At 34.9% G+C, this 16,195-nt stretch overlaps 1 long non-coding RNA gene across 2 annotated transcripts in view; it reads left to right on the forward strand.

The window, feature by feature from the left end:
- LOC118749534 overlaps positions 1–16,195 on the forward strand; it is a 130,505-nt gene that overhangs the window by 93,884 nt on the left and 20,426 nt on the right. For both annotated transcript variants that reach the window (XR_004994240.1, XR_004994239.1), the window contains exon 3: positions 9,120–9,301. This is a non-coding gene — a long non-coding RNA (uncharacterized LOC118749534). The remainder of the gene's footprint in view (positions 1–9,119; positions 9,302–16,195) is intronic.

Here is a 16,195-nt window from a genome sequence, read left to right on the forward strand (position 1 = left end):
CTGAAGAGTGTGCGATGTTATATTGTGGTGTGTTATGCTTCATATGTGATGTTATTTATTCTTATGTTATGGTTATGTTATGTTATACCAAGTACTAAGCTAAACTCCGCCCCACTTAACCCATTCCAACTAATGTTATTTTAGCTCATTCAACTTACATAAACTATCCTTAATTTTATCGGTTGAATTTCAACCGCTGGGCGAACACTAGTATATATAACTTCTGTACAATATTTCAAGTTCCTTCTAGACGCTAGTGGACCATTGCTGGTATAAGGGGCTTCTAAAGCCGGTCAAGCAAATGGCTGCGTACTGATATGAGTCTAAAGTCACTGTTCAATTAGAACTAATGTGGTACGACTTAATATTTTGTCCGACTCCTACGGCAGCACCATTTGGAGGACGACTTTTTGATGTAGAAATGTTTTCGCAAGATATTTATTATTTATTTATTTTATTTATTTTAATTTAAAATGGAAATAAGTAAAAAAAAAACAATAAATCTTTTTATTTTATTTATAGGCTGATGCTTTGTATTTTGACGTTTTGGAATGTACCCGTACTTGGCCGTACTCTTACATGCTCATGCGTGGCGTATGAGTAACATTTTCAATTTTTCCAGATTTTACACAAAAATCAGCGCAAGGATTTTTATCTGGCGTCGTTAAAATATAATTTAATGCCGTACTGAAAGAAATTTTTTTGAAATTTTCCAAAAAGTTATCGGCCTAATTTTACTGCCCTCATCGATTTTGTCCACCTTGTTCGCTGATGCACAAGCTTAATTGCAGCAATTTTATTTGCGTTCCTCACCCAAGCCACAGCCCATAACAAAAAAAAACCATTTAAACTCGCCAGCACTGGCAACAGCAAAGTCGGGTCCCTCGGGCGTGTTCCAACTAATCTGCTGGGCACAGCATTTACACTCACATACATATACAAACACACTAAGGTAGATGTTTGCACACAAAGCAGATTTTATTTTTTACCTCGAGCTGGCTCAAAGTTCACGGCAATCAAAGCTGGTCGGTCGGTCAGCGCAGCAAGTCTTCCAATAAGCTTTCTTTAATTTTTAATGCCTTCATTTATAATTTACTATTTATTTATTATGTCTTTGGGGCTTAGTTAGTTTGCGTTGCATTCGTGGAAGGCTGATATGGTAAAGACGTTTTAATATTTTTTCGTGCAATAAAATTCTTGCTTATGTTTTTGGGGTGAAATGTTAAAATTTGTCTAATAGCTTAATTATCAAATTTCTGAAATTATCTCGGAATTTACAGAAAGTAGAAATACTTAATGTGAAACTTTGGAGCGTCTACGATAAAAAATGCAGTCTTTTATTATCTAAAGCCAGCTGCTCTTAAGCCGGATTTCAAATGAAAATTTCAACATCTAATTTCTGTTTAGACCTATTTTTCATTCTTCTGCATACGAGAGCGCTATCAACAAATATTCCTTACCCTTTCTTTATCTTCAAACATTTAAATGCTTCCCTTGGGATTGGAAAATCTTTGCGCTTGAACAGTTATTCGAACTTTAACGATAAAATAAGCCATAAATAAAACGGTGACACAAAAAAGGTTTAAATTATGATTTCGGTCACAATTTACCTTTCATATTGGCGCTTTTGTATTATCAAAATTTATGTTAAGGTTACTACAGCATAGAGCTTTTCAAATGCATTTATAAAAGAAATAAAGCGTAATTTGAAATACTAGTTACTGATTAACACACAAACTTGTCTATGTTGCTCATACGCCACGTCGGATGTGAGTGAAAATGAATATATACTTTGTACATACATACATATACTTTTATATTTATTTGAACATGAAATTTTAACTTTAATCAGCATAATGTTGGCTTTGGATTATTAATTACGTAATTAATTCTGTACACGAAAAGGTAGTAAATTCATGCAAACATGTTCGTCCTATTCTTATTATTGGTGTATAACTAGAATATTATTTTTAACGCTATTGCCAATTGTTAGAGTAGTAAGAAGTGCTATACAAATGAAACATATATGTACATATTTATGTGCACACGTGCATTCAGAGCTACGAGTAATGCGGAAAATTCACAGCCAAACCAACCGTCTTTAATTACAAAAATATCAAAAATTCGTAGCATTATATGCACTTTTACTTACGGTAGACCCGAATAAAGAAGGCAAATAATTTTTGGTATTCAAATTAACAATTTAATTAAATTTTTGTGAAGTGGCCCAATTTTGTATTGGCTCTAAAACTGTTTCAAAATTGGGCACTTACATAATTCCTAGATTAGCAGTTCTCAAAAGTTTGAAACTTTACATTTCCAAGTTCCTAAAAACAAACTAAGCAATCGCTTTTTCTTAAAATATCAGACCTTTTAATTAAACTTATTACAAAACGACTTCAAAAAGGGAGGAGATTATCAATTAGTCGGAATATTTTTTTTTATGTAAGCTACCGCATATATTTGGACTACGTTAATCGATTTCTATAATTTTTATTTAGAGGAAAGGTGGTACTTCAGAAGTGGTCCCATACTAATTTGGTTTTGATCAAATTTCAAACTTTTTTCAAATTTTGTACAAAAATTTTAAAAATTGCACAAACTTTTCATTCCAATTCCAACTAATTTAATCAGAGTTTCTAAATAAATTTTTGGTATGCAGTTTAAAGTTGATTTTTAATAATTGTTTTCTGCCGGTATTATGCGCTCTTTGCCAAAAAAAAAAATTAATTTGTATGGAAAAAATGCGTGATACCATCAGCAAAAACATTATCAAAAATCAACGCGATTTTTAGCAACACGAAATTTGCACTTTATAATACTAGAATTTCATAAGCGATAAAACTTCATACCAAAAAAATATTCTAGAAATTAAAATAAAATGCTTGGAATTGCAGTGAAAAGTTTGTTGAATTTTTATAATTTTTTTACAAAGTCTGAAATTTGGATTTATATGGTTATTTGTTCAAAATTTTTATACAAAAATAACGAAGACTCAACAATTAAAATATCAAAATGTTTAGGTGCTTTAGTTATGTCGCGGGCTGTATATTGAGGCATATGTATGTATGCCTACATTTACAAATTAGCAAACGCATTGTAATTAATATTTCATTGAACATTCGAAGCCAACATTGACATAAATTACGCATATTGTTTTCTATTTTCAGCATACAAGTAACATGCTTGCTACCCTACAAGACAGCTGAGTATCATATGAGTACTCATATTATCATTACTCCTAATCACAAAAGTGCTTATCAAAGTCCTCATTTTCGTTCAGGCCATGGGAAAAAATTGAGTACTTTCCCCTCAATGTTGTCATCAGAAAGTCCTCAGTACTAATAGTCAAACTACTCATTTATGCCGTACTACAAAAACAAAAGTGTAAATGTGTGAGAATTTTTGCCTAAAGTGCTCAGCAATGTCTTGTAGGGTAATATATTTATGTATGTCGTACGGGCATACGTGTGTTCTTTAATACATATATGTATAAGTAAATATCCGCATTACTGCGCCTCTGCGTGGCGTTAACCCACATGATTTTGCTGTATCGTGTTAATCCGCACATTTAATGCAAAGTAAAAAGTGGCGGGGCGTTGTTGAACCACCGGACTGCTTACAGCGACCTAAATTGTTTTAATCCGCCCTACGCGCGAACACCCACAAACACATCTCAACGCATACATACATACTTCCCAGCGCACATTTAAGTATACATACCTACAGTGCTGCCATTTTGCCACTTCCAATATGTAGCTCGCGCATAGTTATGCACATATATATGTATGTACTTTTGTATATATACACTTACACTTACACTTACGCACACTTACATATGGCTGTTTCCATGAAAACCGAAAGCGCAAGTGAATGGATTCAACCGCATTTACAACTTTAGATTTCGTATTCAAATGGTGAAAAGAGGTTATGAAAACGCGAAACGGTGGAGAGAATAATTGAAGATATTATAAAAAATATTTAACTGTGTTTATATTATTAACTAACTGTATGTGGTGGAGATCTGTCACGTCCGTTATCATATTTTAATTCAAAATAAAACCAACAAAAAATTGCGTCTGATTAAACATGAATTGGTTGTAATTGTCCGTGATTTGACTTTATTGAAAGAATTTTTAAGAATAGAAAACCTCAGAGGATTCGCAGAGTTTTGCTTATCTTTACTTCACTTCTGTTTTTGTCAACCAAAGGACGGTATAAAAGTTAGACAACGGCACATTTTTTTTTTTTACAAGTGGCTTCTGTTTTCGTATAATTTATTTACCTCTAAAATCGTTCAAATGTCACGTCCGACATCATGGAAACACCCATATGTATGCATTTACACAAAAATATTTATCTGCGTGAAAAAGCTTCGTGCAATTTTCGATTACGTTTTCGATTTTGTTTTGGCATTTTTCTGTGATTTCCCTCTCCTTCTTACTTGTACGGCATCTGTGCATGACCGTAGGACATTCTGCTGTTGTTGTTATTGTCCATAAATCAACGTTCTTTCGTAGGCAAGTCAGTTTCAGGAATGCAGTGTATGAAGGAAATACATATTTACAATACATTGTAGCTGACAATTTAATTTTATTCGGAAGCATTAAAAATTGTTGCTAGCAAGTTCAAAAATTAATCACTGCTCGCCCTGCGTTGCTAAACTAAATCGGTTAACTATTTAATTAATTGGCAATGCTACCAAAATTTATTTCACTTTAAAGGTTTTCCAAGAACTTTTGGTGGGCAAACTCTAACATTTTACATATTTACATACCACTCTTGAAAAAATCCAAGTACTTAGGAATTATTCTCGACATCCAGTTACTCTCCAATGACAACAAAACCGAAATCCGCAACAACACTTCCAAAAGGTCAATCAAAATTAAACTTAGAAACCTGTAAAAGGTTCAGAGAAGCGCTCAGTTGTGTTCAGCAGTACTTTTTCCTTCGCCCCCGGGACTTCAAGAAGCCTGAATGGATCGATGTATATATAGCAGAATCAGCTACTCTAACTTAACCCAATTTGGCTTAACATTTCTTGGTAGTGGAAAACTCAGTTGAAATATATTAGAAAAAAAAACTGTTCTAAAATGCTACATTTTTAATATCCACACTGTATTTCGCTATTTTTCATTACTCAATAAATTGTATATTTTCGATAAGTGGGAACTCTACTAAAAGAACTATAAATAAATTACCCCTAAAATTAGCTTTTCTGAAAACCATTTAATTTTTTTACATTCTTCCTTGAAAAATTATATAAATCTAAATTCTTTAAGTTGTGGCAGCGCTTTCCAAAAAATATTGCATAAACCTATCTTTCTCTACAAATTTAATAACAAATTCCGCGAAGCCAAAAGTCGGTACAGCTATCCCATTTTAATGGAAAAAAACTCGAGAGTGCCGAAACTTTCACTGCATATCAAAATTGTCTTTAAAAAATACTTTCGACTTTGAAAATTTCCGGTTTTCATCAAATTAAAATAAAATATTTTGCAATTCAGTCAGCAAAATCACTGGCAGCTGGCGGTAGCATTATGTCAAGGCATCATCTATGTAGGTATATAGGTGCATATGTACATGTATGTAGACCTACTTTCTTTTGTTGGTGACTGACACTTTCCCCCAAACAATATTTTCTGCATATATAATATTCTTTTGCAAATGTTTAGTTTTCCCCCATTCATGCACTTGGCATATTAAATGAATAGCTTCTCCAAATTAGCACTCATTTGCGCCTTGCTGATAAATGTCTTCCACAACCCCATCAAGATGCTACTGCGATTCACGCTACACTTTTTCGCAGCACATAACCTTTTGGCGGCGACATTTTCATGCCTACAGCCATTTACACTATTTCTGCTTTTTATTATTTTCGTATATGTATACCTATTTTTTTATTTTAAGTTTGGCAAACCTTGATATCTTATACAAATATCCATGGCATTAATGCCATGTGTAGTAGGCATAGACATGTACATATATGTATGTATTTATGCACTCACTCACACGCACACTTTTCACTTACTCACTTTTCTGCATGTCACTCACGTTTCGCTCTGTCGTCAGCCACATTAAATGGACTTCCTGTTGTTATTACTTTTTCCCTGTCTCTAAATACACTTCATGCGCACTTTTCCTACCTTCGTGGGGAATACTTTTTCATTTCGTTGTTTTTTGTTGTCAACTTGCTCGTAAGTTGTAGTTTTCAACTAGCTTTGTAAATTTTTCTTTTCATTTATTTCCTGATTTTGTTATTGCAGCTTTCATGACTATTGTACCTCTATATAGTTTGTTGATTCAATTGTTATTTGGTTTTTGTTGTTATAGTTGTCAGTTGAAGCAGCTGAAGTTGCTTGGAGCGATGTGATTTCCTTTCAGTTTCCTTCGCTTTTATTCATTCGCTCGTTGCGCACCCGCTACTTCAGCCAAACAAATGCGAAAATTATTCAGAATAAGAAAACTTCGGTTCAAACAGACACATATATATATGTAAATGCATTAGGTTGGTCCGAACGTTTTTTTCCAACCACCCCCAGAACTGAAGAATAACGAAAATAAGTAGACACGTATTTTTTGTTTCGAAATCGTGCCACCGGGGCTTTGAAGTTTTTCATAAATCTTACATGCGCAAAATACATTTTCTCATAGAATTTGCTATGAAACCGTTAAAAGCTAATATTTTTTGTTTGAATAATAATATTTAAAAAATATAGTAAAACGCAACTAAATCCCTTTTAACGTCTTTTTTGTTCACTGAAATGTTGAATGAAATGATTTGCCGACTTTTACGCATAGAATAAAATAAAAATAAAAATGCATTTAATTAAATCGATTAAATTTGTCATTGACAGGCTATTCGGCCACTGAACACCGTTCCTCAAAACGGTCGATCAAACTCCTAATCATAAAGGCTGCGTGAGCTGATCTTGAGTTGGCTATAATTTCTTCGCATCATAACAATTGATCATTGATAATTTTAATATGCTGTTGTATACTGTAAACATCCACTATAAATCCTGTAAAAAGAAAAATATAATTATATTAAAAATTTAGAAAAGTTATTTGTGTTTAACATTGGTAAGCCTCATTTGGCCCACCCTGTACATATATATTATATTGACATTCGCATTCATATTCGTAGCACAACACTAAATTCCCTTATTTCAGTAAGTTTTAAAGTCTCCAGCTTTACAACTATTTTTGATTGCTTGTACTTCAAACAAATTTTTTGTTTTCTTTGTTTTTTTTGTGTTTGCTTAAGAATTGTTTCTATGTTTTTCAACCACTCTGCTTCATTAAATCAGTAGTTGAAACTTCTCCACTAATTATCTACTTTTACTTTCAATTTTTGTCTGTCGATTTGTGCAATTTTATGTGACTTTTAACAGCACAGTGAGTTCTGCACTCACAGCAAACCAAATCCGTATTGCTACATTCTTTGTCGTCATTCTTTGTTTAACTTTCTTAGCTTGATTACACCACAAAAAACTGATGCGTTGAGAAAATCCTAAACCAGTAGAAAGTGTGGGGTAAAGTTTCAAAATAGGAAACGATTTCAGGCCAAGCAGTACAACAGTTTTCTTAAAAATATATAAAATAATAGATTTATCTTGAACTATTATAATTGGATTTAAATGCACTTACCTTTAAACATCGGATTTGAACTTCTTCAAAAAAGGGCCAAAAACACCCGTATTATGAGAAGTCAAAGTGTACACATTTTTTTTTTTTAGAAAATTTTCTCGCCTAAAACTTTATGAAATATGTATATGGTAAGCGGACTTGAACCACAATCAACTACTTTTTGACGGTGTAAAAATTCATAGTATATGTATGCTTCATAAAATACTCTTATTTTGGCGAATTTACAGAATATTAATTTGAAGGCAACATTTCCATGTGGGTTATTCCTACCAAAATTAGAGAATTTTTTTTCTCTTGGTAGGCAGGAATTATTTCGTTGTAATTCTTCTTCTTAATTGGCACTAAAACCCTTTGTTGATGTGGGCGAATACTAAAACAACGTCGCAATTACCTCCCTTCTTCGTTTAGTTGCGCCACTTCTTTATCCCCAGTGCAGACAGGTAATCTGTATTTAGTCCTTCTACTGTGCTCGTGGCCACACCCTTGATTTCGTTGTCCATCCGTGGGTGACGAGCCGAAGGATATTTTCACTTGGGCATCGTCGTTCATGCCACCACCACCAGAGAGCAAAACACCATTTCTTCTTAGGCGCGATGCACATTAGAGCGATACGATATGGAAGTGACATCGACATGCGCGCAGTGCACATTAGAGCAATACAGGGTTGCGTGATTTCAAATCCTTTTTAATTTAAAATCCGCCTTTAATAACAAAAATAATTCTTTTCTTTTTTTTGTTTGACGAATCAAATCACAAATAAAATTTATTTCTTATTTGGTTGACAAATCAAATCACAAATAAAATTTATTTAGGATTTGATGCAAATTTCAATTCAGAAATAAATTTGATTTATGGATTTGTGATTTGACTAAATCAAAATCACGCAACCCTGGAGCAATACCACATGCGATACCACGTGATGCGGTGTGATAGCAATCCGTGTCGCTCGGCCGATATGCAAGCGATATATGTCGACGCAGTGTCGCTGACGTTCCAGTGAACACAGTTTTCATCGCTTCTTACCAATTCTGACTTACTTAGCATGTTTATGTCGATTTCATATCGTATTGCCTATCGTATCGTGTATCGTATCGCTCTAATTTGCACCGCGCCTTAGCATCGCTCAAGGCATATAAAACAGGTAGTAGCATTAGAGCAAAAACAATATTTGCGTGTATTTTGTTGTTGCTTCTGGTTTCTTAAGTGTCAAAAGCTGTTCTGATTTTTTCTTGCAAATCAAAAAATAAAAAAATAAAATTTTTTGCAACTTTCCTTCTTAGTAAATTAAATTTTTATGGGGGGAATTTGAAATTTCAGAGACCAAATTATTTGAAAAAAAAAAATCAATATGCCTTGACATTGCCCATTTGTGTTAAATTTAATAATATTTGCAAAAAGATTAAAAATAAAACTCTCAATGCAATTTACTTACATTTTAAATTTTTGCGCTCTTTTCCCTTTTCTTGCAGTGTGGACGAAGGATTCAATGGCGCCTACACGCCCAACATTGTGGTAAAGAATAATGGCTCATGTTTTTTATGTGTTGCCCGAAATTTTCAAATCCACCTGGAAATTTTTGATCACATGGTTTCCATGCCCTAATCAACGCTGTGGGATGAAGTTCGGCACATGAACATATGATGGCTTTCAGGTAGGCAAAATAGTTATTCGTTTTCAGTACAAAGTTTTCGCATGGACAATAAATTGTTTTCGAAAAAAAATTATGTCTATGTATGCACGTTGTTTATTACGCCCTGAGTTGTGTTATCAAGGTAAAAAAATTATAGGAAAGTTGAAACAAGTTCCAACAAAATATGTATAAACACACAATATGAACAAAAAAAGAAACGGATAAACTAAAGGCAGCACATCCATTTACAAACTCACGGTTTCAAAAATGAGCACATTTCTCCTTGCGTATGTGCATTCAACTACATAGTAGGATATATCAAATCCAGCTCTAGCCACGCACCCTACTCTAATGACGACCAGCAATTTTTTTTTAAATTTCATTCACACATGCATCTATTCAAATTTTTTACTCAATTTGCGCACTGGCATACCTTTTAAGCATTGCGTTGAGTGGCTGATAAATCAAAATGTCAACTGCGACTTGTTGTTGAAAGCATCGTTTCGCATGCCGCTAAACAGAAAACTTTTTCACTTGATAATAAGTAAACTGAATCAACGAAGCCAGTGCCCTTCCCTTTACCTTAAGTTGCCAGTTATCACTTTTCTTTTCATCCTTTTTTGTTCTACCACCACTTCATTAGGCCCACAGTTAAGCATTTAAAAAGCCTCTTAGCCAATACACTCTCGAATACAATTTAATTGCTCTCGAATTAATTCCGTCGCTTTTAATTTGAAAAAGTGCTTAAGGTCACAAAAAACAATAGTCATTACAAAAGCAAATAATCGCCAAATGCTAGCTGGAAAAAGAGCAAAAATCATAGCGCAAATTAAAACAAAGGGCTGAAGTGATAGCCAATAACAAACCAACAAACGCAATCGAAATGAAAACAATTGCATCGATGTAATTTGCGTAATAATATTTAATGGCTTTTTGATATGCCCAATGCAACAATAAATATATATTTTTCTTCCCGCGTGGTATGCAATTTGTTGTAATCGCTTAGCGTGTAATTGCCGCTTTTACAGTTCTGCTAATTTCAGCAGCTAGTGCATATTTTGGTATTTTAGGATTTTTGCATAAATGCGAATATGTCTCTACATTACGTATTTAAAATGATGTTGTGGGTTTGTTCATTTAGCTGTGGTGAATTCATACTATTATGCTTTGCACTTCTGCTCGCACAGGCTTGAAAATAATTCCGTGCTAATTGGTTAAAATTAAAATGACAGCAGAGTTTCTAAAATTTCATTGAATTAGAGCAATTAAATTATTAACTGCATCGAATTAATTTTCTACATATATACTTTTACGCATAATAGATACAAAATTTCATTAGAGTGATAGGCAATGCAATTTCTTATTCAAGTAGCAAATATTAACATTGATATGAGCATTAGGAAGGTCCTTAACAATCAAATGAACGATTTTTTTCAGTGTCACCCCCTCAATCGGTAATTCCACGGACAAAGATATAACATATAAGTTTTGGTCCCCATTGGAAACGGTTAAGGCGTGTCGCATAGGGTGCAAAGTTCAGATTCACCTATGGAGCCTTAAAAATTAAAATTAATTATTTTTTTCATCTAATACCCCAAATCGATACTACTATATTCGAAGATATCACTTATAAATTTTGGTCCCGATTGGGGTCGATTAAGGCACTTGGCAGAGGAATCAAAGTTCAGCAGATGGATTCCAGAATTCCATCGCTAATTTTGATCGCCAAAAATCCGCAAAAGAATAGCAGGCGCCCCTAATAACACGCAACATCTAGTTACATTCCCTCCATCACTGACAGATTTGGCTGATTATACATTGCATGTGTTACTCTTCCATGTTGTATACTTTTAGGAGCCACTGTTTTTCATTTACAGATTTTTATAATATTTTTCCGCCTAAGTATTTAAATTTAACAATTTTGCTTGTTTTAAATAGCAAAAAATTGAATCTTAATTTCATGTTCATTTATTTTACACCATAGCTAAACACTTAATTCCAAATGGTTCCGATAAAGTTTGCTTTGTATTGTTAGAACAATTTTCTCTATAGTATTTGACAACTTGCAGTATGTGTTGTTTGTCCCCTCTCTTTTAAAAGAAATTTTATTGTACTACTCTCCTCTTTCTGCCGTGTACTTTTCCACTTTTAAATGCTTTATCCTATTAACAGCTGGATAATCTGAATTTTGACCCCTTTGCGACACTCCTTAACCAACTCCAATCGAAATCAAAATTTAGATGTGATATCTTTGACTGTAGTAGTATCGAGTTTGGGTATAAGTTGAAAAACAAAATTAATTTTAATTTTTTGAGTCTACACAGAGTATTCTGAACTTTTCGACCTGTGCGACATGCCTTAACGGTTTCCAATCAGCACCAAAACTTATATATAATATCCTTAACCGTGTTATTAGCCGATTGAGGGGGTGAGACTGGAAAAATCGTTCCTTTAATTTTTCTTAAGGACCACCTTAATGTGCACACATAGAAGACCCCTTTATCATATTACAGGACCTTGGTTGAAATTCCACTGGACCCAGTAATACAGTACATAAATATACATATTTTTGAATGAAGCTCGTCCATTTGGGTTCCGCAAAACCTTGTTCTTGTATCGTTAAGTATCTTGCATGCAGTTTGAGCTCAGTGCTTTATCGAATAATCATCCGACATACCACTTTAATGAGGACAACCAAGTCGTCGACGAACTGTCGAGAGAAAGAGCTTGAACCGTAGAAGAAGAAGATAGATTTTGTACGAGCTGTCACTTCTGTTGTGATTTTCAGTAACTCTTCAGGTAAATTGGGGCAATTTAACCCACGCCAGACCTCCATTTGCAGAACGGGACAAGCTTGGACTCATATAAATGCTAACAGTGGTTTCCAAAATAATAACCTAACTGATTAATCGCGAAATACTGGAATGCTGGGTCAGATGTATTGCGAGGAGACAAGTTATCTTCTTTCGTCAACATATTACACAGTTTCATTAAAGAATCTCGAGAGTTTGTCGAGGAGTAATGATTTCATTCTGCAATGGGCAACTACGCCAGAGGGCTTGGAAAATTGATCTTGGTTACCCAGCCTAGCGTAAGGCATTTCCAATCAAAACTGACACTAGACTGCAATACCAAAATAAAACCGAAATAAATTTGCAGCAGCAAATGCATAAAATTTCAATTTTAATCTTTTAAGAATTTTTGTACAAATCTTGAAACTCTGCCAAACACATTTAATGCGCTCAAATCGACATGAAGGCGTTGCAGTGTAAGCAGTTTACTGGTGGTGTGTGGCAACAAAGTGTTCGCCTAAGGAAGTGACATTCACTGGCAGAAATCCATGCGTGGATTTATTTACCCTCTAAGTACTTAGTATGTGCTGCGCCTGGGTAAACACCGCTTCAGTGACTCGAAATTTGCTTTTCCACTAAATGTTGTCACATAAGATGCAGCGACACTCGTTTTTGTGGCTGGCTGAAGATTGAGAAATTTCGACAGTTGGTGGCAATACGTAAGCGCGGCTTATGGCAAACGAATTTGCAATGCAAATTGTTGGCTCGATTATTTGAAATATCAAGCAGCGGTAGTTTTACGACATCGATATCAAGCAGGCACACACACACACACATGCAGTCGTCCATACAAACTAACTTGCTAAGCATTTGCAATTTCCTTCTTCGGCACTTAACAAAATGCGTAAACTTGGCATAAATATTTGATTCTGACTGTTTGCTGCAGCCACAAAACAAATTCGGTGTGTGCCAAAGCTACTGAAGTTGAAAGTGCGATATAATGCGGTTGCTACGAGCTCCAGCTAGTGTGTGTGCTTGTTGCGGTAGGTACAGCTTCTTGCCACTATTCTCATTTATTTTTTTTGGCATTGACATTTTTTCTAGTCAAAATTATTCTATTGTAACATTTCACGTGCTAACTTTTTGCGGCTAAAAACGGATACAAAACTGTGGGCGGCTCGTCCTTGGCTTTGGCTTTGGCTGCTGTGCTGCGTGATTTTGCTGCTGTTGTTGCACGGATCGCCGTCGGCGTGAACAATAAACTTTTGCACAAATTGCATTTGTTGCCTACGCAAGTGTGATATTTTGGCTCGCCTCCTGCTGGGAAAGGAACAAAACGATTTGGCTATCGGCGGTGATTTGAGCGCCGCACGTAACTGGAAAATATTTGCACTTTTTTAAGATTTGCTTTTGAGTGCACAACAAGCAAATGGAAATTTTTAAATATTTGCATGAATTATCACGGGGAAGCTTCTCATCCGACCTTGGGCATTTAACTAGGGAAATTAGAAATGTGGTTTGGCACACCCTGAGTTGGAAGGTCCCCTAGAAATGGTTTTTGGTAAATGGCCAAGTGCAATAAAGACATTGTCACAGAGTAGATAATTGATTAGTTGTTTGCAACTGTGAAAGAATCACTAATTACATAAAAATAATGGTGACTTGCTACATATTTGAAAGTAATAAATTTGCCCAAATAACACAGGCAAACAAAAATGGAAAAAAAATTGATGGTTAGTGGTTGGACTTGCTGGTGCTGATTAAGAATCCGTAACCTTTTATTGAGCACAATTGAACTCCATGGCATGTTTTTAGCTTAATATGTATTCACGTACTTTTGCATACACACGCTCACATTTTGGCTTTTGGCACTCTGCTCTTTGTGCCGCGGCATAAACTAAATTCAGCATGTACGCAAGTTTTTATGTAGATACTCATTTATATCGGAAATCCGGCACAACAATTTACTTGTACTCTTGGGAAGGATCATATACAAGGTTGAGTTTACCGTTATTTACAATTTATGCACAATCGAGGCACTAAAGTAGCAATGTCCTCCAATAGGGTTCGGATCGGATTTCCAATTGGCTTTTTTCCCGCTTGATAGTCACGGATGTGTGTGACGTGCAAAATTGCGTTATTAAATTTAACAAAATCGAAATTACTCCATGGTGTCATTGTGCTCATTGCGCATCGAAAAATTTAAATGTTTTTGGAGAGTTTTTTGGCCCATAATAAATTCATAGTATACTCGCGTCGGATCCAAGTCAAATTTAAACATTTGAGCATCGAAGAATTCATCGAAGTGGTTAAAACCTTTTACAAGATTAGAGAGCCAAATGCTAGCATTGTCTGTGCACTACAGGTCCTTGTTAGTGAATGTCGCCACGGCAAAAGTTTAATAACTTCAGAATGGGCGTTAAGAGATCAGCATATATGAAGACGGTGCTGCTCGTAAAAGTTTGCCTCTCACAAAAGAAATCTGTTGGGATACCTTGAGAGTAAGAAGCTTCTTCCAATCAGTAGCATTTGATACTGCCAATAGTTTGTTGGCCACCTTCAGGACGACCCTTTCGCCATCTTTTCAATTAGCCGCCATGTCATCTTAGCCTAAGTGACTCAAACAAATGAACACATGTGGATTTTTTTAAAATAATTTTTTAAATAAATGTTCTATAAAAAATACCATATAAGTTTTAACCAAAACCATATAAATCACAGATTCAAACCTTATACAAAATTTAGGATAATTCGACGAATTTTCATCAGAATTTCAACTTATTAATCTGATTCTTAAGAACATTTTTGGGTATGCACTTTTATAGCCCATATAATTTTAGTCAGTAAGGGCAAGATTCAACCGGCCATAAAATCCCTTTGATTTTTGAGAATTTTATTTGTAGACCGATTTTTGCACTTTTTTCATATTAGCATGAATTTCTTATAAAATAAAATGCGGAAGACCATTAGCAACAAAATTCAAACTATCAAGGCCAGTTTTTGTAAGTTCACTTATTATAAAAAACCGCAAATGACAAAAAAAACACTTTAGCTCGACAAATTTTTACGTACATACAGTGACTCCACTGTATGTACGTAAAAATTTATGCTCAAAGACCTTCCATACCTGAACATATTAAGTAGTAAGGGTTCTTATCGACATTATCAGAGGGTACCCTATAATTGCACCGATGCTAAAACGAAGTTGATTATTTATGAGATCCCGCTGCAGAAGCTGCCGCGATTAGAATGGCATGAATAGATTGGCGATATCCGGGCCGGCAGTGGAAATGAAGTAAATACCTACGGTCATGCTTCCTCATCAGCTTGGCAGAGTTGTAGGCGGAATCAACACTAAATTTATTTCAGAAAGCAATTGGTTCAGCTGGTTAATAACTTGAGCATTCGTTATTTTTAAAAGTAGCGCTTTTACACCTACTCGAACTTAAATATTAGATGCAATTTTTCATATCAATTCATAGTTGTGCAACAGCATGCATGTTCATATGAACGCATAGAGATATTCACCTATGGAAGTTAAGTTACCGCTCATAAATAACAAATCTGCATGTGCAGCGCATACTACGTTGGAAAAAAAAAACAAAAATCACGCGCCCTGTGTGGCATCTTGTGTGCCGCATACGTACATATATGTAAATGCAAGAAGAACTCTGCTGGAATTGTAACCTTGAGATTCTTTGTGCGCTACTTTGCTTCGCACGCATTTTCCCTCTTTTGCAACACACATGGCGAATTAGTTAAATTGGTACCTACCTCTGTGCTGCATCTTAAGTTCGCGGTTTCGAGCTGACTCGCAATTTTCTTGAGGCATTATTTCCTCCGCATGTGTGACGTGCGGTCATAAATTCTATTTATTTTGTTTTTTGTTGTTGTCCAGAAATGCATATGAATATCAAATTTCATGCTTGCTTGTTTATTGTTGCTTCCTGTCACCTCTTTTGCTTTTCCTTCCGGCCACCTGCAGACTAGCTGAGCTGTGGTAATATTTCAACGCTATATGCAACAGTTGCGGGAGTTTATGACAACAAAGTAATAAGTGAAATATCTACAGCTGATGTAAGGTGAAGATTAGTTTTGGTCTTTATCTGAAGCCACAGTAACT

Source organism: Rhagoletis pomonella, unplaced genomic scaffold (genome assembly GCF_013731165.1).
Source record: "Rhagoletis pomonella isolate Grant_MI unplaced genomic scaffold, Rhpom_1.0 Rhpom_scaffold_00018, whole genome shotgun sequence".
NCBI classification, from domain to species: Eukaryota; Metazoa; Arthropoda; class Insecta; order Diptera; family Tephritidae; genus Rhagoletis; species Rhagoletis pomonella.